Here is a 25,506-nt window from a genome sequence, read left to right on the forward strand (position 1 = left end):
ACGTTAAAGCAAAATTCACACAAAACCATCTTTTTAAAACCTTTACACATTAAGAGTAATGCAACCATCTCTCGCTACCTCTATGCAATAGGATTCTCTTTCCAGTGGAAACGGAAAACAGTCAGTGTAAGCCGTCTTCTTGAGCAGCAAAATCAATGGAACGATTTACACGTTGGAATTTGCAAGCTACGTCAATTTACTGTTAAATAGAGTACCTTTGCATTTATCCCTTGACTTTGCTACTATCCCTTGATCCCTTTTGTGTATTCACTATATCTCGACCTATACATACTGCCTCAGAATTTTCCTAATTTGTTTTGCTATACTTATTATTATTATTTTATAGAGATTACTATCTCTAAATCATTGTAACAAGTTATAATGTCTACAGCTAATTTTACGTTAAAGCAAAAGTCACACAAAACCATCTTTTTAAAACCTTTTACACACTGCACATTAAGATTAATGCAACCATCTCTCGCTACCTCTATGCAATAGGATTCTCTTTCTGACTCTATTTTGTGTATTACTTCTTCTCCACATTAACTGTCACACTGATAACCATTTGTAACACATAACACTTGCAAAACATTTTTTAACAGCGGCAAAATGTGAGAAAAGCAGTGGGACGGTTTACTTGATTGAGAAGTGGTTGCAGTAGCAAAGCATAGCAATACATTAATAACACATAATGCAACTATTTTACATTCATTTTACATTCACATCATGCATACATCCTAATGTAAGCTGTCTATCATTATTAATGTTCATGGTTACTGATACATTATGCCGATGACCAGTGGAAACGGAAAACATTTACACGTTGGAATTTTCACGCTACGTCAATTTACTCTTAAATACCCTTTAGCTGCTTAGCTCACACTTTGCTGTATGTAGCCGCGTTTACATGTAAGTAACCAATGGGGATAGACATTTCATGTCCATCTCACATCTCTAATGCAATTTGTCTCTTTGCCATGTCATACTTTGCCAGTTATTATACTTTCTCATCCGATAGAAACCTAAGCGTTGCTGATATTTCATGATTACAGCAATCATCTCATCTAATTGCTATTCCGACATTTTGCCTTGGTATTACTTTGCAACGCTCTATTGAATAATGTAAAGGTAAGCTAGATATTTTGTGTATTTCCACTTAAACTCGACCTGTATATACTGTCTCAATATTATACTTTCTAATTTTGCTAAATTAGATTATAGAGTTTGCTATGTCTAAATCCAGGTTACCTACTCACCTTTATTACGTATACTGCTAATTTTAGGATAATACAAAACCATCTTATTGCTTCTTTACACGCTGCACATATTAAGAGTAATGCAATGCTACCGTGAACAGTTTAATTGCTCGTCTCACATTTAGCTGGTATCTCTCTGCTATAGGAAACTGAATTTGTACTACAACGATCACTCATCTAATATCAGTCCACTCAGTGCTACCGGGATAACTTTTACATTTAGAGTAATGAAATGATTTCTCAGTCATTTTGGAGCTACTGCAACTAACGCTTCCGATCTCATTTCGACTGCAATACTTAATCTCTGCTATTGCAGAATATTTAGCTGCTTAGCTCACACTTTGCTGTACGTATTGCGATTGGCATTTCAACTCTAATTCATATTCACATTTCTATTGCAGTTTGTCTTTTTGCCATGTCATCCTCTGTTAGTTATTATGCTTTAACATCCTTGTGCTCCAATATTGGGGTATATTCACTACATGATTAAAGACACGTAATGAACTTGATTGATAAAAACCTACACACGTTGTTGCTGTTATTTCGTGTATTTCCACTTAAACCCGTTATAGTTATTTTGCTATATTTATTACTAGTATAAACAGATTACTATCTCTAAATCCTGGTAAACCAGCTCACACTAAACCATCAAATTTCTACCTTACAAGCAGCACATATTAACATATTAACATTTAGCCGGTATAGTGAAATAGTAAACGAAATGTGTAGATCACTCATCTAATATCGTCTTTTCAGTGCTGCCGGAACATATTTTAAATTTAGAGTAATGCAACGATTTCTCAGTTTTATGAAGCTACTGCAACTAACGCTTTGAATCTCTTTCCTGATAAATTACGCTCTGCAATATTAAGCCATGTAAATTGTCCTATTGGTCTGCTAACAATGCTATGTATAATAATACAAATCTTTTAAAAGCAATATCGTCTCACTGCAGTACTTACACTCTGCATAATATATATGAATAATGCGAATAATGCTAATAATAAAGTCGTCTAAAACTCGGCTATAAGTAGAGAATAAAACTATCTTACATCAAAATAAACCATGTACTGCCAAACCAATAACGGCCAATTACTTAACGTCTATCAGTCAATGACTTAACAAAATAAACTTAGCACTCTTTTGCTCTATTTTGAATAGTTGTAGTTCTCCACATTAACTGTCACATTGATATCACCACTGACAATACACCACTTTTTAACAGCACCAAAATATGAAAAAAGCACTTTATATGTTTCAAAAGTAGTTGCATTAGCAAAAAATAAAGTCCTGTCTTCTTTACACGCTAGCTTTTCTGTATACATTAATCTCTCTGTGTACACCAGCCACTCAATATAGACTAGCCTCTCTGTCTTCTGTATACAGGTGCCCGTAATCTATATACACTAGCCTGCCTTCTTTTTACAATAGTCTTGGTGTCCCAGCCTCTCTGCATACACTAGCCTCACTGAATTCCCCAGACTGTCTTCTGTATACACAAGCCTATCTGTAAAAAAAAATAGCCGTTCTTCTGCATACTCTAGCCTCTCTGTGTAACACAGTCTCTCTCTGGATTCCCTAGCCTACATCTCTGCATACACAGGACCTTCCTCTGTATAATCTAGCCTATCTGTATACACTAGCCTGTCTTTTGTACAAATTAGCTTCTCTGTAGCCGGTCTTCTGTATACACGATCCTCACTGTCTACTCTTGGTTGTCTTTTGTATACACTAGCATCTCTTTATACATATACATATACAGCTCTCTGTATACCCAAGCCTCTCTGTATACACTAGTCCACCGGTATACACTAGCAAGTCTGCCTACACTATCCTCTCTTTGTAACTCAACTTCTGTCTCTGTATACCTTAGCTTCCATCTCTGCATACCCAGGACGTTCTTCTCTATAATCTAGCCTATGTGTATACACTAGCCGGTCTTCTGTAGACATTAGCCTCCCTGTATAAACTAGCTGGTCTACTGTATACACTAGTCCGTCTGTATACACTAGCAAGCTTGCATACACTAGCCTCTCTGTGTAACCCAGCCTCCATCTCTGCATCCCCAGGACGTTCTTCTCTATAATCTAGCCTATTTGTATACACTAGCCTGTCTTTTGTACACATTAGCCTCTCTGTATAAACTAGCCGGTCTACTGTATACACTAGTCCAGCTGTATACACTAGCAAGTCTGCATACTCCTGCCTCTCTGTGTAACACAGTCTCTCTCTCTGTATACCCTAGCCTCCATCTCTGCATAACCATGACGTTCTTCTGTATAATCTAGCCTGTGTTTTGTACACTTTAGCCTCTCTGTATAAACTAGCCGGTCTTCTGCATACACGAGTCTCTCTTTATACCCTTGGATGTCTTTTGTATACACTAGCTGCTCTTTATACATTAGCTCTCTTTATACCCAAGCCTCTCTATACACTAGTCCGTCTGTATACACTAGAAAGTCTGCATACACCAGCCTCTCTGTGTAACCCAGCCTCTCTCTCTGCATACCCAAGATGTTCTTCTCTATAATCTAGCCTATTTGTATACACTAGCCTGTCTTTTGCACACATTAGCCTCCCTATATAAACTAGCCGGTCTTCTGTATACACTAGTCCGTCTGTATACACTAGCAAGTATGCATACTCTAGCCTCTCTCTCTGTATACCCTAGCCTCCATCTCTGCATACCCAGGACGTTCTTCTGTATAATCTAGTTTATCTGTATACACTAGTGTATACAGACAGACTAGTGTATACAGAGGACCGACTAATGTGTACTAAAGACAGGCTAATGTATACAGATAGGCTAGATTATACAGAAGAACGTCCTGGGTATGCAGAGCGCTCAGCTTCAAGGTATGGCCAACGTGAGTAATATGAGGGACACTCCTCACCCCCGCCCCCACCTACCAGATCTGAGTTTCATCCCCTTGCCCTCTCTGCCCCGGTCATCTGGTGGCAGTTTTATGCACTCCCTGGCCCCCACCCATTCATAATCCTTACCGACCTTTCTTTCCGCTGCTCACAGGAACACACTGGATGACTTGTCTAATTAACCAACTTGTACAAGACACAGCTATCCTCCTGTCTGACACCGGTCCCCCTTGGAGGCTTTACCCCTCACTGTTTGGGTGGTCCCTGCCTCTCCCTGGATGCTCCACATATACCACAACGACATTGTCAGAGGGGCACCACTTGACAGGACACAGGGCTTTCATTCCGGTGGCATCTCCCATTGGAGGAAGGGATGATGGCCCCAACCCCTTGGCAGCAGGTTCTTTCATGTACAGACCAGGGCGGCTCATCTTCCCTTCTGGAGTCTTGACCTTAGATGGGGGAGTTGCACTTTGGGGGGTCTGAGTGATACCTAATGCGCTGTACTGGAAGGGCTTGACATTCCCGCATATGTGTCCCCTCCCCCTGGATGCGCCCCTTGTCCCCCCCTCTGGCTCCCACCTACTCTTTGCCGACATTGCCTTCTGCAGCTTTCGGGGACCCTGGATGACTTATTTATTGAGCCTATTGGTACGAGACACTGCTTCCCTCCAGGGTGACTCTGGACCCCCCTGGAGGATTTACCCCTTACTGTTTGGGCGGTCCCAGCCTCCCTCTGGATGCTCTACACAGCCCCCGATGGCGATGCAGGAGAGACACTAATTGGCGGGCCCTAGGACTGCTGCTCGGGTGAAGTCTCCCATTGGATGGAGGGATGGTGGCCCCAGCCCCTTGCCTGCCGGATTTTCCATGCACCGACCAGGGCTGCTCCTCTTTCATCTTGATGTGGTGACCATGGAGGGGAGGAGTTGAAATTTATGGGGTCCGGGTGTTTGCTGGTGGGAGTGCGCTAAAGGACTTGACATTTCTGCATGTTTGTCCCCTCTCCCCTGTTTCCCCCCTCCCTTCCCCCCCTTCCCACCCTTCCCTTCCCTCCTTTCCCTCCCCCTTTCCCCCTTCCACTCCCCCTTTCCCCCCTTCCACTCCCCCTTTCCCCCCTTCCCTGCCCCTTTTCCCCCCGCGGCGTGGACAGGGGAGAAGGGGTAAGGAGAGGACAATCTGCCAAAGGGAGAAATGCATTTGTTCGGGGACTGCATGTACTTTAGGGGTATGGGATGGGGGGTGGTGGATCCCATTCTGTGATGCCTTTTCTGTTGTGACGGGCTCCCTCGTGCATGCCTATGTTTAGGGCGAGCCGAGGAGACCCCTCAGTGCTGACAGTTATATGCTCTACCTCTGTTTTGGTTATACTATTGTTTTTTGTTTCTTTGATGTTACTGATTGTCTTTTATTTGCATAGCGGTATCAGACGTGACATTTACCACTGCCGGGACTGGGGGGACTAGGATTCGGGGGCTCCCTCTCCGACCTGTCTACCCAATAACCCAAGTAGGACAGCGCTTTAAACCCAGTGTACATCTGGTAAGCGCTATAGCATAATTGTGCTGTTTTAGTATACCCTTCCTGTACTGTTGAGTGCGGACAACCCTTAATTTCCCTCTCCCCCTGGGGTTGGGGTGCCCGGCCTCTTTTTCCCTTTACCTTTCCTTCCATTTGCCCTTCCTTTCTCCCCCTTAGTTCCCGCCATGCATTACCTACCCAAAACCTACCTTGGTTCAACTTTCTTTGCTTTTCTCTGACGTCCCCCTCCCCCTCCCCGAGGAGCGATGGGAGACTCAGTCAAGGTCACCTTTCTAAACGTTAAGGGACTGAACTCCCCTGAAAAACGGTGGATCCTCCTGGGAAAACTGAACACATCCTGTACTGATGTGGCCTTTATACAAGAAACACATTTTAAAAATACTAGCCTCCCCTTTCTATGGTCGAGATCCTTCCCTAAGGTCTACCACTCTACTAACCCCTCCTCTCCATTCTGATCTCTAGCAGGCTCCCCTGGGTTCTCCAGGATTCTCTGGTGGACCCTGGGGGCCAATATCTTTTTCTTAGGGGCCACATTGGAGAGCGCCTTTTTACATTTGCCACTGTGTACGCTCCCAATGATCACAAAGACACGTTCCTCAGAACTACCCTGCACAGATTATGTGACTTTCGGGAGGGCCAATTGATATTAGGTGGGGACTTTAATGTCCCCTTTCGCCATCGGTTGACACTTCTGCCTCTTGCTCCTCGCTACCTACCCCTCACCTAGGTCTCTATTCTGGCACCTTAATGAGAGCCTCATCCAGATACCGGAAGTTTTAGCAGATGTGACCAGGGAATTGGACCTTTATTTCCAAGAAAACTAAAGCAGGACTGTGACCCGGGGATAATTTGGGAGGCTCACAAGTCAGTACTCCGCAGGGTACTTATCAGGAACAGCTTGCTAATCTGTTTCGTGAACTTGCCTCTGTGGAAGCAAAACATAAACATACCCCCTTACGGACCTTAGAGATTGAATTGGGGACACTCCATACCCATATTGCTGTCCTTCTCCATTATAAAGCGAAAGCGGCACTCCAGTTCTGTCGTAAACTGACGTAGGAGTCAGAGGACAAATGCAGAAAAATCTTAGCCAGGTCGGTAAAGGAGTTGAAATCTGGCTCTTACATACCACAGTTGATAGATGAGAATGGCCAGAGGGCCTCTACCCCAACCCAAATAGTTGAAGTCTTTGAAAAATGTTACTCTGATCTCTACAACCTGCCCGATTCAGGGTCTGGACAGGACAATATAGACAGATATGTAACCGGTTCTGGTCTACCAACCCTCTCATCGGAATCACGGGAGTACTTGGAGGACCCGATCACACTGGAAGAAGTCCAGACGGCCGTGGGACCTCCGAAGGTGGGTAAGGCTCCGGGCCCTGACGGATATACCGCACAATACTTTAAGACCTTCCTCCCTATTCTCGGCCCGCGCTTGGTGAATTTATTTAATACTCTGAGCTCAAATGGGGATTTTCCTGAGGATACCCTTAGAGCCCACATCTCGTTGATACCTAAGGAGGGCAAAGACCCGGGCCTATGTGGAAGCTACAGACCCATTTCCCTCCAAAATTCGGTCCTAAAACTATTCTCTAACTCCTCGCCACGTGATTGGCACATCACTTGTAGTCCCTTATACATATTGACCAGTTAGGTTTTATTCCCACCAGGGAAGATAAGGACAACACCACTAAGGTGCTTACCCTGATCCGTAAAGCAAAGTCATCTGGGACCCCTTGTCTTTTCATGAGTACTGATGCCGAGAAGGCTTTTGATCGGGTCAAATGGACATTAATGTTCTCGGTCCTTTGCCATATAGGTCTGAGTGAACGGATGCTGGCATGGATAAGTAAGATATACTCACGTACTTACATTCCACCGGACATCGCGCGTACGTTTATGTTGAACTTCCCCCCACCCCTTGTCACTAAGATCCGCAGTTTGCTTCACGGGTGGCATTCTGGCCTCCATTCCTGGTTCAGCAGATGCAATCTCATTAAAATGAACATACTCCCTAAATTTACTTATCTTTTCCAAGCTCTCCCGATCCAGATTCCAGTCCTGTTTTTTAAGCAAGCTCAATCCTTGCTCACTCAATTTAACTGGGCCCACAAAAATCCCAGACTTAAGCGGTCACAGCTGACATTGTCTAAACAACAGGGAGGGTTGGTTCTCCCTAACTTGCGACGCTACTACCTGGCCTCCTATCTGGGCCGTGTATTGGACTGGAATCGAAACAAACTTTCTAAGCTCACTCCCGAATTCCGCTAAGGCCGCGTACACACGGGCGGACTGTTCGCCCAACCTTGTCCGCTGAACAGTGTTTGGGCGGACAGTCCGCTCGTGTGTGGGCTTTCAGCGGACAGTTTCAGCGGACAGTTGGACGGACAAAGTCTTTCGGAAATTCCGAAAAACTGTCCGCTGAAACTGTGTTTGAGCGAACAGTCCGCCCGTGTGTGGGCCTGTCCGCTGTACTTTCGAAATGAGCGGACTGTTCCCGCTCGGAAAGTCCGCCCATTTCGAGCGCGTGTACAGGTAGGCGGGGCCCGCGAAGGAGACGTCGCGGGCTCCGCCGCCTGGAATGGGCTTAAAGGGGAACCCCAACGCCGAAAAAAATCGGCGTGGGGGTTCCCCCCAAGTCCACACCAGACCCTTGTCCGAGCACGCTACCCGGCCGGCCAGGAAAGGGGGGCGAGCGAGCGCGCCCCCCCTCCTGAGCCGTACCAGGCCGCGTGCCCTCAACATGGGGGGTGCCTTGGGGAAGGGGGGGGCCGCGCGGCCCCCCCACCCCAAAGCACCTTGTCCCCATGTTGATGAGGACAAGGGCCTCTTCCCGACAACCCTGGCCGTTGGTTGTCGGGGTCTGCGGGCGGGGGGCTTATCGGAATCCGGGAGCCCCCTTTAAGAAGGGGGCCCCCGGATACCGGCCCCCCACCCTATGTGAATGAGTATGGGGTACAATGTACCCCTACCCATTCACCTGTGAAATAAAGTACAAATAAAAACACAACACAGGGGGAAAAAATATTTTATTGCACAGCCGGGGGTCTTCCGTCTTCGGGGGTCTTCTCGCCGGACTCCTCCGCTATGTGTGTGTAGCTCTTTTGCCAGCGGAGGAGTCCGGCTTTCTTCCTCCCCGCCGCCGGCCTCTTCTCCCGACTTCGGGGGTCTTGTCCCCCTCTTCGGTTCTTCTGCCGGGCCACCGCGCCTGGTCCGGTGGCCCGGTCTTCTGTCGCCGTCTTCCGTTCTTCTGTCGCCGCCTTCGGTTCTTCTGCCGGGCCACCGCGCCTTCTTGTAGCTCTTTTACAGGCGGTGGCCCGGTCTTCTGTCGCCGTCGCCGCCTTCCGTTCTTGTTCTTCTTCTTGTTCTTCTTGTTCTTCTCCAGGCGATGTTGACTCGACGAGCTCTCCGGCCGGAATGCCGGGGACGCGCTGTGCGGTCACTTATATAGTGACAATGGGGCGGGGTCACATGGTATATGTCACATGGGTTGGTCACATGGGTTGATGTCACATGGGGACTATGACATCGTAAGGGGGCGGGGTCACCATGTGACATCAACCCATGTGACATATACCATGTGACCCCGCCCCATTGTCACTATATAAGTCACAGCGCAGGGCGGCTCTGGCATTCCGGCCGGAGGGAGCGACGTGTCAACATCGCCTGGAGAAGAACAAGAAGAACAAGAAGAAGAACACGAACGGAAGGCGGCGACGGCGACAGAAGACCGGGCCACCGCCTGTAAAAGAGCTACAAGAAGGCGCGGTGGCCCGGCAGAAGAACCGAAGGCGGCGACAGAAGAACGGAAGACGGCGACAGAAGACCGGGCCACCGGACCAGGCGCGGTGGCCCGGCAGAAGAACCGAAGAGGGGGACAAGACCCCCGAAGTCGGGAGAAGAGGCCGGCGGCGGGGAGGAAGAAAGCCGGACTCCTCCGCTGGCAAAAGAGCTACACACACATAGCGGAGGAGTCCGGCGAGAAGACCCCCGAAGACGGAAGACCCCCGGCTGTGCAATAAAATATTTTTTCCCCCTGTGTTGTGTTTTTATTTGTACTTTATTTCACAGGTGAATGGGTAGGGGTACATTGTACCCCATACTCATTCACATAGGGTGGGGGGCCGGTATCCGGGGGCCCCCTTCTTAAAGGGGGCTCCCGGATTCCGATAAGCCCCCCGCCCGCAGACCCCGACAACCAACGGCCAGGGTTGTCGGGAAGAGGCCCTTGTCCTCATCAACATGGGGACAAGGTGCTTTGGGGTGGGGGGGCCGCGCGGCCCCCCCCTTCCCCAAGGCACCCCCCCATGTTGAGGGCACGCGGCCTGGTACGGCTCAGGAGGGGGGGGCGCGCTCGCTCGCCCCCCTTTCCTGGCCGGCCGGGTAGCGTGCTCGGACAAGGGTCTGGTGTGGACTTGGGGGGAACCCCCACGCCGATTTTTTTCGGCGTTGGGGTTCCCCTTTAAGCCCATTCCAGGCGGCGGAGCCCGCGACGTCTCCTTCGCGGGCCCCGCCTACCTGTACACGCGCTCGAAATGGGCGGATTTGCCTCCTCCTTACGTGGGCGAGTCCGTTCATTTCAAAAGTTGAGCGAACTGTTTGCCCAACCTTGTTCGTCAAACAGTCCGCTCGTGTGTGGGCAAGTCCGCTCATGCAAATTTTGAGCGGACTGTTTGACAAACTGTTTGCCGAACAAGGTTGGGCGAACAGTCCGCGCGTGTGTACGCGGCCTTAGAAGCGCCATGTAGTGCTATAAGTATTTACCCACAGAATTTATGTCACATCCCACTGTAGGGGCTTAGTTGAAAGTCAGTCACCTGATCGCTACCCAAAACACACTCACGTCTTTGACTTCCCCCCTATTCCCTATACGTGGCCATCCAACCTTTGAACTGGGGACCCACTTAGAAATTCCAACCTAGACAATGCGTCTAAATTCGTCATTGATGGAAAATGGCCTTCTTTCTCAACCCTAACAGATCCGACAGGGCTTTTCCAACTGCCTTTTTGGAGAGCGGCGCAACGACATAATTTTCTCCATTCCATCCCCAATCCTCAAACGTTCGCCCGCCCTCAGACGGAGTTTGAGATTCTATGCAGGAGCGAAGGCCCTTTGGCCCACATTCTCTCTCAAACAGATTACCCACACTTAACCTGTCTGTCCAACTGGGAAAAGGACCTTAATTGCTAATTTTCCCCAGCACAGAGACAACGCATTATCACTTTGGCTCTCAAAATGTCGCTGTGCACGAAGATACAGGAGACGAATTTTAAACTTCTCACCAGGTGGTATTTGACACCATCAAAGCTGCAGAAATGTTTCTCCTCTTCCTCGAACATATGCTGGAGGTGTGGAGAAGAAGAGGGCACGTTGCTGCACATTTTTTGGTCCTGCCTCAGCTTGGTGGACTTCTGGACAGAGATCCGATGCATAACACAAAAATTCACAGACTTCTCCATCCAGGAAGAGGCTGCATTCTTTCTCTTGCACCATTCACAGATTCCCATTAAGAAGTACAAAAAAATCTATTTTACGTCATGTGATAAATGCGGCGAAATCCTGCATCCCTCTCTATTGGAAAAAATGTTCCCCCCCTTTCATTTACTCACTGGCTTAAGAAAATAGAGGACATTAAAAAAAATGGAGGACTTGATCCTCACATCACAAGGTATACAAGAATTTTTTAAACAAACCTGAGACATCTGGAATACCTTTATATTCTCACTGGAAGGATGTCGACTGCTATCGCCTTAGTGCTCTGAGCTTTCCTTGACTGGCCCCTTGGACAGTGGCTGCCATCGTGTCTCGTCCCCTCTTCTCCTTTTCTGATCTTTCAACCCTTCTCTTTTCTGCCTTCCTCCCCTATCTCTCACCCCCTCCACCCCCTCTCTCTTTTGGAAAGAGTGGAAAATTGGGAATGACGGCCCCACACCCCCCTCTGGATGGATTATGCCGGAGGGACCTGGGGGTTTGTGTGACCCTGGATCTTGGTACAGTACTTTATCCGTGCCTCGAATCATTGTGATTGATGGAAGGCAGACTCACAGTTGCGAATATACCTGTATCAAGTATTGTTCAGCTGCTTTTTGCTCTGTATTTCTCTGTTGCATTATGTACTCGGGGGACCGTCTTCCCCTATTTGGAGAAAAAATTATATTTGAAAAAAAAAAGAAGCCTACGACACCTGGTATTCCCAGGCGGTTTCCTCCAAGATCAGACGAGATGGAACAGATTCAGGGCGATGTGGCCGTAGCCGATATCTTCAGGCACTCTCAACTCTCTTGACAAACACCAAGATGGTCACCTTGGAAACAAGCGGAAAAAAATAGGTCAACGGCCACAACATAAAAAGAAGCCTACGGCATCTGGAAATCCCAGGCGGTCTCCCATCCAGGTACTAAACTGGTCCCAACCCTGCTTAGCCTCTGAGATCAGATGAGATTGGGCTCTTTTAGGGTGGTGTGGCCGTAGGAGATTTCTTCAGGCACTCTCAACCTTGACTAACGCCAATATGGTCACCTTGGGAAACAAACAAAAAAATCAAGTCAACGCCAACAACATGAGAAGAAGTCTACAGCACCTAGTATTCCCAGGTGGTCTCCCATCCAGGTATTAACAAGGCCCGACCCTGTTTAGTCTCTGAGATCAGACGAGATCTGGTGCTTTCAGGGTTATGTGGCCATAGGCGAGCTCTTCAAGCACTCTCAACCCTCTTAACAAACACCAAGATGGTCACCTTGGTAAACAAACAAAAAAAAAAAAAAAAGTCAACGCCAACAACATAAAAATAAGCCTTCAGCACCTAGTATTCCCAGGTGGTCTCCAATCCAGGTACTAGCAAGGCCCGACCCTGTTTAGCCTCTGAGATCAGAGGAGATCGGGCGCTTTCAGGCTTATGTGCCCATAGGCAATCTCTTTGGGCACTCTCAACCCTCTTGACAAATGCCAAGATGGTCACCTTGGGAAACAAGCGAAAAAAAAACAAAACGAATCAAGGCCAACAACATAAAAAGAAGCCTACAATAACTGGTATTCCCAGGTGGTCTCCCATCCAGGTACTAACCAGGCCTGACTCTTCTTAGCCTCCAAGATCAGACGAGATTGGGTGCTTTCAGAGTGCTCGGACTCTTTCCCCATCACTAATGGGACGAGGCAGGGGTGCCCTCTGTCTCCCCTAATTTTTATTCTGACACTGGAACCACTTATGTGTCACGTTCGGAATGACCCGAATATTACTGGCATATCCAAACCCTCTGCACACCACAAAATTGCGGCGTACGCTGACGATCTAATTTTTTTTGTCTCCAATCCACACATTTCGCTTCCCAATATACTCGTGGCTCTCCGGCGATACGGCAGCCTATCAAACTATAAAATCAATTGCACCATCGGCTGTATTGAATATATCGGTCCCGGATGGTGAGGCCAAGAGGCTATGCTCCGCTTTTCCATTCTACTGAGCTGAAAAATCTATACGTTACCTGGGCGTTGACATCGCAGCGGATTTGGTGCAATTGTACCCGCTTAATTTTCTTCCTCTCCTGAATAGACTGAAATCTGATTTGGGAAACTGGCATGATTTAACACTGACCTGGTTCGGGCGCTGTAATGCATTCAAAATGACGGCCCTCCCGCGGATCTTATACTTGTTCCAGACATTATCGATCCGGTTACCCCCAATCTTTTTCAGACATCTGCAGGTGCTGCTCCGGGACTTTATTTGGGCTCGCAAACCGCCCAGAGCCCGTTTGCAATTGCTTGCCAGACCAAAGGACAAGGGGGGTCTGGGTCTCCCAGATCTGAGACAATACAACAGAGCGACTCTGCTAGCGAGAGTCGTTGATTGGCATTGTAATGGCCCACACAAGCAGTGGGTGGAGATGGAGATTGAGGATGGATCCATTCCCCTATTGACCTCCCCGTGGCTCCTGTCCTCCCTACCAAAAGACCTCAGAGATCACCCCGTAGTGGGAGCTACGTTGGCTGTTGTGCGGAGGTTGTTCCGCTGCACACACATTGCTCCCCTGCCGTCACCAATGACTCCGGTTATAGGTAATCCAGACTTCCCACCGGGATTTACCAACAAGAAACTGCGACAGTTGACAGTGGTGGGGAAACAGCGTCTGGGAGAGGTGTGGTCCTCGGGAGGGCTCCCGACCACGCAAACTGTCGCCGAGCTTTCTGACCCTCCGCTTGACTTGTTTAATGCTTATCAACTTCGTCACTTTCTTCTGGCCATACAAAGGGCCCCCTACACTCCTAGAGACCTGACGCCCTATGAATCCATCTGTCACAAAAAGGAACCTGTGCAACACACCCTCTCCCTCCTGTACAACCTATTAAGTAGTCAGGAGGAGGAGTCGACCCCACCATTTATCCACAAATGGGAGATTGCATTTGGCATCACATTTACCCCACAACAGATAGGGAATATCCTGACATTAGTACATAAAGCTTCCATCGCAAACCAATATCAAGAATCAGGATACAAGATAGTCTCACGCTGGTATAGAGTCCCATACCTTCTGAATAAAATGAATAGATCGATTCCGGATGTTTGTTGGAGGTGCAATTCAGATACGGGGACCATGGGACACATTTTCTGGGCATGCCCGGCCTTGAGGAACTTTTGGGTGGAGGTGACCGGGACAATAAAAACAGCCTGTTCGAAAATACAAAAAAACCCTCACGATGCAACTCCTGAACGCCGCCCGGGCCTGCATTCCCACACTGTGGAGGCAGCCTCAGCCCCCATCCAAGGTGCTGTGGTATTCCAAAGTCAATCATATTCTCCGGATGGAAGAATTGACCGCCACCCTTCACAACACTGAAGAGGCATTTAGTGTTACATGGAGGCCCTGGAGGTATTTTACTGGTACTTGAGACTACATTTGGGAGGTGAGCAGCGCCCCTGTCCCAGAAAACGACTGAACATCTAACGTTTACCTACGTAGGCCAAGTCTGCCCTGGGTGGCATTCCCCCCCTTCCCTTTTTGTCTTTATTTTTCTTTTTTTCCCTGCCGCCATCCCCCCCCTCTTCTCTCTCCGTCTTTGCACTCTCTTCTTCCCCCGTCCTCCCTTTTGACTATGCCTTGTCTCCTTACTAGCCTTTGGGACCCAGAAGAACCCCAGGGTTCTGCACACGACCGGCTCATATTTTACTCTGGTTCACGTAGGTCATGATAAGCTGGCTCGCTGTGGTCCCAGTTGTTCTCCATGATTACATTTGTCCGAACGGAGCTGCATTAGTTATACTGTACTACATGTCGGAGGTGGGGTTTCTCTCTTTTCTGCATGAAACTCTAGGACTCCCCTCTGAGAACCCAGAGTTATTTGGCTGCCTATTTTTTGTTACCATGTAATTGTGACCCTGGGTCATGCTGTATGGTTGACTGTTATATTTATGTTGTTCTACTTATACTTAATAAAAGAATAAAACAAAAAAAAAAAAATAAGTCAATGCCAACAACTTAAAAAAAAAGCCTATGGCATCGAGAAATCCCAGGCGGTCTCCCATCCCGGTACTAACCAGGTCCCAACCCTGCTTAGCCTCTGAGACAGGGCTGGTGCAAGGATCGTTGACACCCTAGGCGAAAACCTAATTTTGCCACCCCCCCCCTGGCTGCGCCCATGACTCCACCTGCCCTTGCTACACATGACCTATCTGACCCCTACACTGACCCCCTGACACATAAACTAATCCACCTGACTCCTACTTCCTGCACTACTCACATCACATTGACCCCTACACTGACCCACCTGATAATTACACCGACCCACCTGGCACCTACACCAACCCACCTGGCACCTACACTGCCAATTACACTGACCATCGCGCTGACACCTACACTGACCATCACGCTGACACCTACACTGACCATCACGCTGACACCTACCCTGAAAACACATACCCTGAAAACACATACCCTGAAAACACATACCCTGAAAACACATACCCTGACACATAAAATGGCACTGACGCATACACTGACGCATACACTGACGCATACACTGACATGACACATACACTGACACGACACATACACTGACACATTACACTGACACGACACATACACTGACACGACACATCACACTGGCATGACACATACAGTGGCATGACACATACACTGACACATCACACTGGCATGACACATACACAGACACATCACACTGGCATGACACATACACAGACACATCACACTGACATGACACATACACTGACATGACACATACACAGACACATCACACTGACATGACACATACACTGACACATCACACTGACATGACACATACACTGACACATTACACTGACATGACACATACACTGACACGACACATACACTGACACATCACACTGGCATGACACATACACAGACACATCACAATGACATGACACATACACAGACACATCACACTGACATGACACATACACAGACACATCACACTGACATGACACATACACAGACACATTACACTGACATGACACATACACTGACACATTACACTGACATGACACATACACTGACACGACACATACACTGACACATCACACTGGCATGACACATACACTGACACATTACACTGACATGACACATACACTGACACATTACACTGACATGACACATACACAGACACATCACACTGACATGACACATACACAGACACATCACACTGACATGACACATACACAGACACATCACACTGACATGACACATACACAAACACATCACACTGGCATGACACATACACAGACACATCACACTGACATGACACATACACAGACACACCACACTGGCATGACACTGACACACATCACACTGACCTACCTGACTCCTACTTCCTGCATTACTCACACACAAACCCCCTCCATACAGCTCAATGGATCCATCCTCCTCCTTACCTCTGCTCTTTCATGCTGCCTTCAGCGACCATCATCCCACCGGGCCTCTCCGACTCCTCCGCACTGCCAGCGCCGTCCACCCGCTCCGCCGGGGCCACGCCAGCGCCATCCATCCGCTCCGCCGGGGCCACACCAGCGCCGTCCACCCGCTCCGCCGGGGCCACACCAGCGCCATCCATCTGCTCCGCCTCCATCATATCCCTGCCGAGACCAGGCCAGCGCCATCAACCCCGCTCCATGATGTCCCCGCCGGGCAGGAGGTCAGCTGACCGACCTCTCGAAGCTCCCATCTCCGCCGAGCCCCGCCCCTCCGCTGCACTCACACAGACACACAGCGCAGCTCCAGAGGGACAGGCTGGAGCAAAGGAGTCCCGGAGCGGCGCTGTGAGATGAGTACGGTGGGGCGCTCAGCGGGAAACATGGGGGATTGGTGGCGCCGGTGGAACACCACAGGGGGGGCGAGAGAGCAGAAGAGGAGCTCACACTGGGCAGAGGCCGTAGTTGCGCCCTAGGTGGTAGTGCGCCCTAGGCGGCTGCCTACTTCGCCTAGTGGTAGCGCCGGCCCTGCTCTGAGATCAAATGAGATTTGGCTCTTTCAGGGTGATGCAGCCATAGTAGATTTTTTCAGGCACGCTCAACCCTCTTGACAAATGCCAAGATGGTCACCTTAGGAAACAAACAAAAAAAACAAGTCAACACCAACAACATAAAAAGAAGCCTACCGCACCTAGTATTTCCAGGCGGTCTCCCATCCAGGTATTAACAAGGCGCGACCCTTTCTAGCCTCTGAGATCAGCAGAGATTGGGCGCTTTCAGGGGGATGTGCCCATAGGCAATCTCTTTGGGCACTCTCATCCCTCTTGAAAAATGCCAAGATAGTCACCCTGGGAAACAAGCGAAAAAAAACAGGTCAACGCCAACAACATAAAAAGAAGAATACGGCACCTGGTATTCCAAGGCCGTCTCCCATTCAAGTACTAACTAGGCCCAACCCTTCTTAGCCTCTGAGATCAGAAGAGATAGGGTGCTTTCAGGGTGATGTGGCTGTAAGCGATCTCTTTAGGCACTCTCAACCCTCTTGACAAATGCCAAGATGATCCCTTTGGGAAACAAGCGAAAAAAACAGGTCAACACCAACAACATAAAAAGAAGCCTGCGGCATCTGGAAAACCCAGGCGGTCTCCCATCCAGGTACAAACCAGGCCCAACCCTGCTTAGCCTCTGAGACCAAACGAGATTGGGCGCTTTCAGGGTGTTGTGCCCATAGGCAATTTCTTTGTGCACTCTCAACCCTCTTGACACATGCCAAGATGGTCACCTTGGGAAACAAGGGAAAAAAAACAGGTCAACGCGACAACATAATGAGAAGCCTAAGGCACCTGGTATTCCCAAGCTTTCTCCCATCCAGGTACTAACCAGGCCCATCGCTGCTTAGCCTCCGAGATCAGATGAGATTAGGCTCTTTCAGGGTGATTTGGCTGTAGGCACTCTCTTTGGGCACTCTGAAGCCTCTTGACAAAGGCCAAGATGGTCACCTTGGGAAACAAGCTAAAAAAAACAGGTCAAAGCCAACAACATAAAAAGAAGCCTACGGCATCCAGTATTCCCAGGCGATCTCCCAATCAAGACACTAACCAGACCAGATCCTTCTATGGCACCTGGTCTTCCCAGGCAGTCTCCCATCCAGGTACTAACCAGGCCTGACGCTGCTTAGCCTCTGAAATCAGACAAGATCGGGTGCTTTCAGGTTGATGTGGCCGTAAGCGTTCTCTTCAAGACACGCCTAACCCTCTTGACAAACGCCAAATGGTCGCCTTGAGAACAACAGACAAAGCCAACAACATAAAAGGAAGCCTATGGGCTTACAGCGGACCTTAAAAGATGGGACCCACTAGCTCTGTCATGGTTCGGACGCTGTAATGTGTTGAAGATGAACGCGTTGCCACGACTTCTGTATCTACTACAAGCCTTACCTATCAAAATACCCCAGACTTTCTTTCATTCGGTTCGCTCAATCTTTATCAAGTTCCTCTGGCGCGGAAAACATATGCGTATTGGTAGGGCAATGCTATTGCGACCGAAATTGCGGGGAGGTATTGGCTTCCCGGACCCTGCTCTATATTACACAGCGAGGCACATGACACCGGTGGTTGACTGGTGCCGGTGTTCTGCCATATACTGTCCGGCCATGATATAGTGTCCGCTGTGTACTCCGAAGCTGAACGGCTCCTGCGCGGTGAGTGGAGGTGGTAGCCCCACCATCCAAGCGGACATAGGGTTGTGAATATTAGCCACTTCCCGACCAGCGCACGACGATGTACGTCGACAGCATGGCACGGGCAGGCATATTGGCGTACATGTACGTCCAATATTCATTGCCGCCGTGCCATCGGGAGCGCGCCGCCGGCGGCGCGCTCCCGCGCTGGTCGGGACCCCCGTGAGTCCGGTCGCGGGACCCGCGGACTCGATCGCCGCGAGCATCCCCGCGATCGTCTCACGGAGCGGCGGAAGTGAGGAAATGCTGTATAAACAACATTTTCTCATTCTGCCTAGCAACTAGTGACGCTGATCTCTGCTCCATGTGATTGGAGCAGAGATCAGTGTACACTAAATGAAAGCCCATCCCCCCCACAGTTAGTAACACTCCCCTAGGAACACTTAACCCCTACACTGCCACTCACTGGTTAACCCTTTCACTGCCAGTGTCATTTACACAGGAATCACTGCATTTATATAGCAGTGATTACTGTATAAATGACAATGGTCCCAAAAATGTGTCAAAAATGTCCGATGGGTCCCCGACAATGTCGCAGTCACAATAAAAATCGCAGATCGCCGCCATTACTAGTAAAAATAAAATAATAAAAAATTATTAATAAAAATGCTATAAAACTATCCCTATTTTGTAAACGCTATAACTTTTGCGCAAACCAATCAATAATCGCTTATTGCCATTTTTTTTACCAAAAATATGTAGACGAATACGTATTGGCCTAAATTGAGGGAAAAAAATGTTTTTTTATATATTTTTGGGGGATATTTATTATAACAAAAAGTAAAAAATAATGCGTTTTTTTCAAAATTGTCGCTCTATTTTTGTTTATAGCGCAAAAAATAAAAACCGCAGGGGTGATCAAATACCACCAAAAGAAAGCTCTATTTGTGGGAAAAAAAGGACGTTAATTTTGTTTGAGAGCCACGTCGCACGACCGCGCAATTGTCAGTTAAAGCGACGCAGTGCCGAATCGCAAAAAGTGGTCTGGTCTTTGACCAGCAAATTGGTCCGGTCTGAAAGTGGTTAGAGGGCCCCTCGCAGGCGAGCTTCGCTCGCCACGCTTCGGGCTTGGCTTCGCTGCGCTCGGCTCTTTTATATTCTTACTCTATGTCCACTTGGATAGTGGGGATAGAACCTGTACTCAGTGCGCAGGTGCCGTTCATGCTCGCAATTTTTGGAATCTGTGTTGCTGTGTACTGCGCATGCGCAGTACACAGCGGACACTATCCGATGGGGGACCATATGTGATAAGACACCGGCATGGGGAACTGAAGCTATGGGTCAAGCTAGAGCAGGAGATGGCGCGGGTTCCACTGGCTGGTCTGCCTTGGGCGGGGAGGCCATTGGAGCCCTGTGTGACTACTCACCCATTAATTGGCCCCTCGCTCGCCGAGATGGATAGTTTTTTTTACCTTTCCCACCTGACTAACTTCCCTTCTCCTATGACCCCAATTATTGGACATCCTAGATTCCCTCCGGGCCTGTCTGACCAGGCCTTTACCAGGCAAGCCCCGAAAGGGCTTCTGAGAGCAGCCCTATTTCTTGGACCCACAGGCTTGATTCCCATGGGAACCATACTGCTAGAGCAAGTACCTGTTGCATTGGATAGCTGGAGAGCTAGACAGCTAATCCATTTCCTCGGATCACTACCTAACCATTCGTTCTTCTCTAGACAATTCCACCCCTTCAAGGAACTTTGCCTGGATGATGGCCCAATTCATGGTTCCCTCTCTAGGTCCTACCTAATCCTGACAGATGCACAATCCTCCACGGATCCACCCTTCCTAGCTAAATGGAAAAGGGACTTACAAACTACATTCTCCAAACCACAGAAGGACAGAATACTCTTTTTCGCCCATAAGTCGTCACTCTGCAGTAAATATCAGGAGATCTCATATAAGCTGATCACATGCTGGTATCGTACACCGGTGGTGTTGGCCAAAATATTCCCCGGTCAATCTGACCGCTGCTGTCGCTGTGGGCAACAGGCTGGCACCATTCTCCACATTTTCTGGGAATGCCCTAAATTACAAACATTCGGGCAGCCTGTCCTGAGACTCATCCACAAGTTCACAGACATTTCCTTAGCCAATGATCCCGCAGCAGTTCTTCTCAATCTAACTCCTATGTCGATAAAGCGTTATCATAAGTCCTTACTTAAACATCTCCTCAAGGCAGCTAGGGCCTGCATCCCAAGTCAGTGGAAAGAGCAATCTGCTCCAATGGTGACCCAGTGGTTCGCAAGGGTTAATGATATTGAACGAATGGAAGACCTGACTGCCACAATGAGGGATAAAACGGAGGAGCATGGGAACAGATGGTTCTACTGGACCCAGTTTCGCTTTTCGGAAGAATACCTCCGCGAGACATAGTAAGCTCATGGTGATCGTTGGAGATCGCTGTTCCAAACGTTGGACAGCTGATGAGCTGGTGAGCCGAGGGCGTCTCTTGCTCCCTGGGAGGGGACCCCATCCTATCCACTCTACCCACGACACCCCCTTACCCTTCTTTTCCTTTTCTGCCATTTCCTTCCCCAATCTTCTCTTTCCCCTTCTCCCTCCTTTCAGTTCTACTATTTCCCTTCTTAACTCAAAAAAGGGAAAAGAAAATGGTATGTTCCGACCCCATTTGACTACTACACAATACTCTTCCTCTATCTATGGATATCTAAACTCTTCGAAGGTAGCAGGGCTAGTATCAATAATATTTTAAGTGGTAGAGGATCCCAACGAGATGGAGCTTTAATCTCATCTTGATATGACCGCAAAGCTGTACACGTGCTATTCTCCTCGGACTTCTTACCATTGGCTCTGATATCCATGCAATATGATCGTTTGTTTGTAACTATTTGTATCACACATTCTGTGAAGTTGCCTTTGCATTGTATGTCGCATACTACTAAATAAAAAAAAAAAAAAAAAAAAAAAAGCCTATGGCATCTGGTATTTCCAGGCAGTCTCCCATCCAGGTACTAACCAGGCCCGACACTGTTTAGCATCCGAGATCAGACGAGATTGGGCGCTTTCAGGGTGATGTGCCCATAGGCAATCTCTTTGGGCATTCTCAACCCTCTTGACAAACGCCAAGATGGTCACCTTGGGAAACAAGTGAAAAAAAAACCAGGTCAAGGCCAACAACATAAAAAGAAGCCTACAGCACCTAGTATTCCCAGGTGGTCTCCAATCCAGGTACTAGCAAGGCCCAACCCTGTTTAGCTTCTGAGATCAGAGGAGATCGGGCGCTTTCAGGGTTATGTGCCCATAGGCAATCTCTTTGGGCATTCTCAACCCTCTTGACAAATGCCAAGATAGTCACCTTGAGATACAAGCGAAAAAAAACAGGTCAATGTCAACAACATAAAAAGAAGAATACGGCACCTGGTATTCCAACGCCATCTCCCATCCAGGTACTAACTAGGCCCAACCCTTCTTAGCCTCAGAGAAGAGAAGAGATAGGGCTCTTTCAGGGTGATGCTGCTGTAAGCGATCTCTTTGGGCACTCTCATCCCTTTTGACAAATGCCAAGATGGTCACCTTGGGAAACAAGCGAAAAAAAAAAAACGAATCAACGCCAACAACATAAAAAGAAGCCTACAATAACTGGTATTCCCAGGTGGTCTCCCATCCAGGTACTAACCAGGCCCGACTCTTCTTAGCCTCCAAGGTCAGACGAGATTGGGTGCTTTCAGAGTGATGTGGCCATAGGCAATTTCTTCAGGCACTCTCAACCCTCATGACAAACACCAAGATGGTCACTTTGGGAAACAAGCGGAAAAAAAACAGGTCAACGCCAACAACATAAAAAGAAGTCTACGACACCTGGTATTCCCAGGCGGTCTCCCCTCCAGGTACTAACAAGGCCTGACTCTTCTTAGCTTCCAACATCAAACGTGATCGGGTGCTTTCAGGGTGATGTGCCTGTAGGCAATCTCTTCAGGCACTTTCAACCCTCTTGACAAACGCCAAGATGGTCACCTTGGGAAACAAGCAAAAAAATAAAAATAAGTCGGAAGCTAGAGACAATACGGCCCGAGTCCTCAATTTAATCCATGCGGCGCATGTACAGGGAAGGCCCTTGCTTATGTTGTCAACGGACGTGGAGAAGGCCTTTGACAGGGTGGCCTGGCACTTTATGCAGGCCACCCTGAAACATATAGGTCCAATATATATATATATATCCAATGCAACAGGTACTTGCTCTAGCAGTATGGTCCCCATGGGAATCAAGCCCGTGGGTCCAAGAAATAGGGCTTCTCTCAGAAGCCCTTTCGGGGCTTGCCTGGTAAAGGCCTGGTCAGACAGGCCCGGAGGGAATCTAGGATGTCCAATAATTGGGGTCATAGGAGAAGGGAAGTTAGTCAGGTGGGAAAGGTGAAAAAAACTATCCATCCCGGCGAGCGAGGGGCCAATTAACGGGTGAGTAGTCACACAGGGCTCCAATGGCCTCCCCGCCCAAGGCAGACCAGCCAGTGGAACCCGCACCATCTCCTGCTCTAGCTTGACCCATAGCTTCAGTTCCCCATGCCGGTGTCTTATCACATATGGTCCCCCATCGGATAGTGTCCGCTGTGTACTGCGCATGCGCAGCGAGGCCAAGCCCGAAGCGTGGCGAGCGAAGCTCGCCTGCGAGGGGCCCTCTAATATTCACAACCCTATGTCCACTTGGATGGTGGGGCTACCACCTCCACTCAACGCGCATGAAAATCTCCGAAGCTTCGTCTGCTCCGTACTGCGCATGCGCAGTACGGCGCAGACACTATATCATGGCCGGACAGTATATGGCAGAACACCGGCACCAGTCAACACCGGTGTCATGTGCGTCGCTGTGTAATATAGAGCAGGGTCCGGGAAGCCAATACCTCCCCGCAATTTCGGTCGCAATAGCATTGCCCTACCAATACGCATATGTTTTCCACGCCAGAGGAACTTGATAAAGATTGAGCGAACCGCATGAAAGAAAGTCTGGGGTATTTTGATAGGTAAGGCTTGTAGTAGATACAGAAGTCGTGGCAACGCGTTCATCTTCAACACATTACAGCGTCCGAACCATGACAGAGCTAGTGGGTCCCATCTTTTAGGGTCCACTGTAAGCCCATAGGCTTCTTTTTATGTTGTTGGCTTTGACCTGTTTTTTTTGCTTGTTTCTCAAGGCGACCATCTTGCCGTTTGTCAAGAGGGTTGGGCGTGTCTTGAAGAGAACGCTTACAGCCACATCAACCTGAAAGCACCCGATCTCGTCTGATTTCAGAGGCTAAGCAGCGTCAGGCCTGGTTAGTACCTGGATGGGAGACTGCCTGGGAAGACCAGGTGCCATAGAAGGATCTGGTCTGGTTAGTGTCTTGATTGGGAGATCGCCTGGGAATACTGGATGCCGTAGGTTTTATGTTGTTGGCTTTGACCTGTTTTTTTTAGCTTGTTTCCCAAGGTGACCATCTTGGCCTTTGTCAAGAGGCTTCAGAGTGCCCAAAGAGAGTGCCTACGGCCAAATCATCCTGAAAGAGCCCAATCTCATCTGATCTCGAAGGCTAAGCAGCGATGGGCCTGGTTAGTTCCTGGATGGGAGACAGCTTGGGAATACCAGGTGCCATAGGCTTCTCATTATGTTGTCGGCGTTGACCTGTTTTATTTTCCCTTGTTTCCCAAGGTGACCATCTTGGCATGTGTCAAGAGGGTTGAGAGTGCACAAAGAAATTGCCTACGAGCACAACAACCTGAAAGCGCCCAATCTCGCTTGGTCTCAGAGGCTAAGCAGGGTTGGGCCTGGTTTGTACCTGGATGGGAGACCGCCTGGGTTTTCCAGATGCCGCAGGCTTCTTTTTATGTTGTTGGTGTTGACCTGTTTTTTTCGCTTGTTTCCCAAAGTGATCATCTTGGCATTTGTCAAGAGGGTTGAGAGTGCCTAAAGAGATCGCTTACAGCCACATCACCCTGAAAGCACCCTATCTCTTCTGATCTCAGAGGCTAAGAAGGGTAAGGCCTAGTTAGTACTTGAATGGGAGACGGCCTTGGAATACCAGGTGCCGTATTCTTCTTTTTATGTTGTTGGCGTTGACCTGTTTTTTTTCGCTTGTTTCCCAGGGTTTTGGTATTTTTCAAGAGGGATGAGAGTGCCCAAAGAGATTGCCTATGGACACATCACCCTGAAAGCGCCCAATCTCCGCTGATCTCAGAGGCTAGAAAGGGACACGCCTTGTTAATACCTGGATGGGAGACCGCGTGGAAATACTAGGTGCGGTAGGCTTCTTTTTATGTTGTTGGCATTGACTTGTTTTTTTTGTTTGTTTCCCAAGGTGACCATCTTGGCGTTTGTCAAGAGGGTTGAGCGTGCCTGAAAAAATCTACTATGGCTGCATCACCCTGAAAGAGCCAAATCTCATTTGATCTCAGAGGCTAAGCAGGTTTGGGACCTGGTTAGTACGTGGATGGGAGACCGCCTGGGATTTCTCGATGCCATAGGCTTTTTTTTTTTAAGTTGTTGGCATTGACTTATTTTTTATTTTTTGTTTTATTCTTTTACTAAGTATAAGTAGAACAACACAAATGTAACAGTCAACCATACAGCATGACCCAGGGTCACAATTACATGGTAACAAAAAATAGGCAGCCAAATAACTCTGGGTTCTCAGAGGGGAGTCCTAGAGTTTCATGCAGAAAAGA

At 48.4% G+C, this 25,506-nt stretch overlaps 6 pseudogenes; 1 reads left to right on the plus strand and 5 right to left on the minus strand.

Annotated features, from left to right (window-relative positions):
• Positions 1–12,028: 12,028 nt before the first annotated feature.
• LOC143957578 (5S ribosomal RNA) lies at positions 12,029–12,148 on the minus strand (annotated as a pseudogene).
• A 95-nt stretch (positions 12,149–12,243) lies between these two features.
• Positions 12,244–12,362, minus strand: LOC143957419 (5S ribosomal RNA; annotated as a pseudogene).
• A 9,415-nt stretch (positions 12,363–21,777) lies between these two features.
• On the minus strand, positions 21,778–21,896 carry LOC143957436 (5S ribosomal RNA; annotated as a pseudogene).
• A 101-nt stretch (positions 21,897–21,997) lies between these two features.
• LOC143957377 (5S ribosomal RNA) lies at positions 21,998–22,116 on the minus strand (annotated as a pseudogene).
• A 321-nt stretch (positions 22,117–22,437) lies between these two features.
• LOC143957663 (5S ribosomal RNA) lies at positions 22,438–22,556 on the minus strand (annotated as a pseudogene).
• A 1,767-nt stretch (positions 22,557–24,323) lies between these two features.
• On the plus strand, positions 24,324–24,442 carry LOC143957641 (5S ribosomal RNA; annotated as a pseudogene).
• The last annotated feature ends 1,064 nt before the right edge of the window (positions 24,443–25,506 follow it).

This window comes from Lithobates pipiens, unplaced genomic scaffold (genome assembly GCF_037356315.1).
Source record: "Lithobates pipiens isolate NorthernLeopardFrog02 unplaced genomic scaffold, aLitPip1_a1.2 Scaffold_52, whole genome shotgun sequence".
Lineage (NCBI taxonomy): Eukaryota > Metazoa > Chordata > Amphibia > Anura > Ranidae > Lithobates > Lithobates pipiens.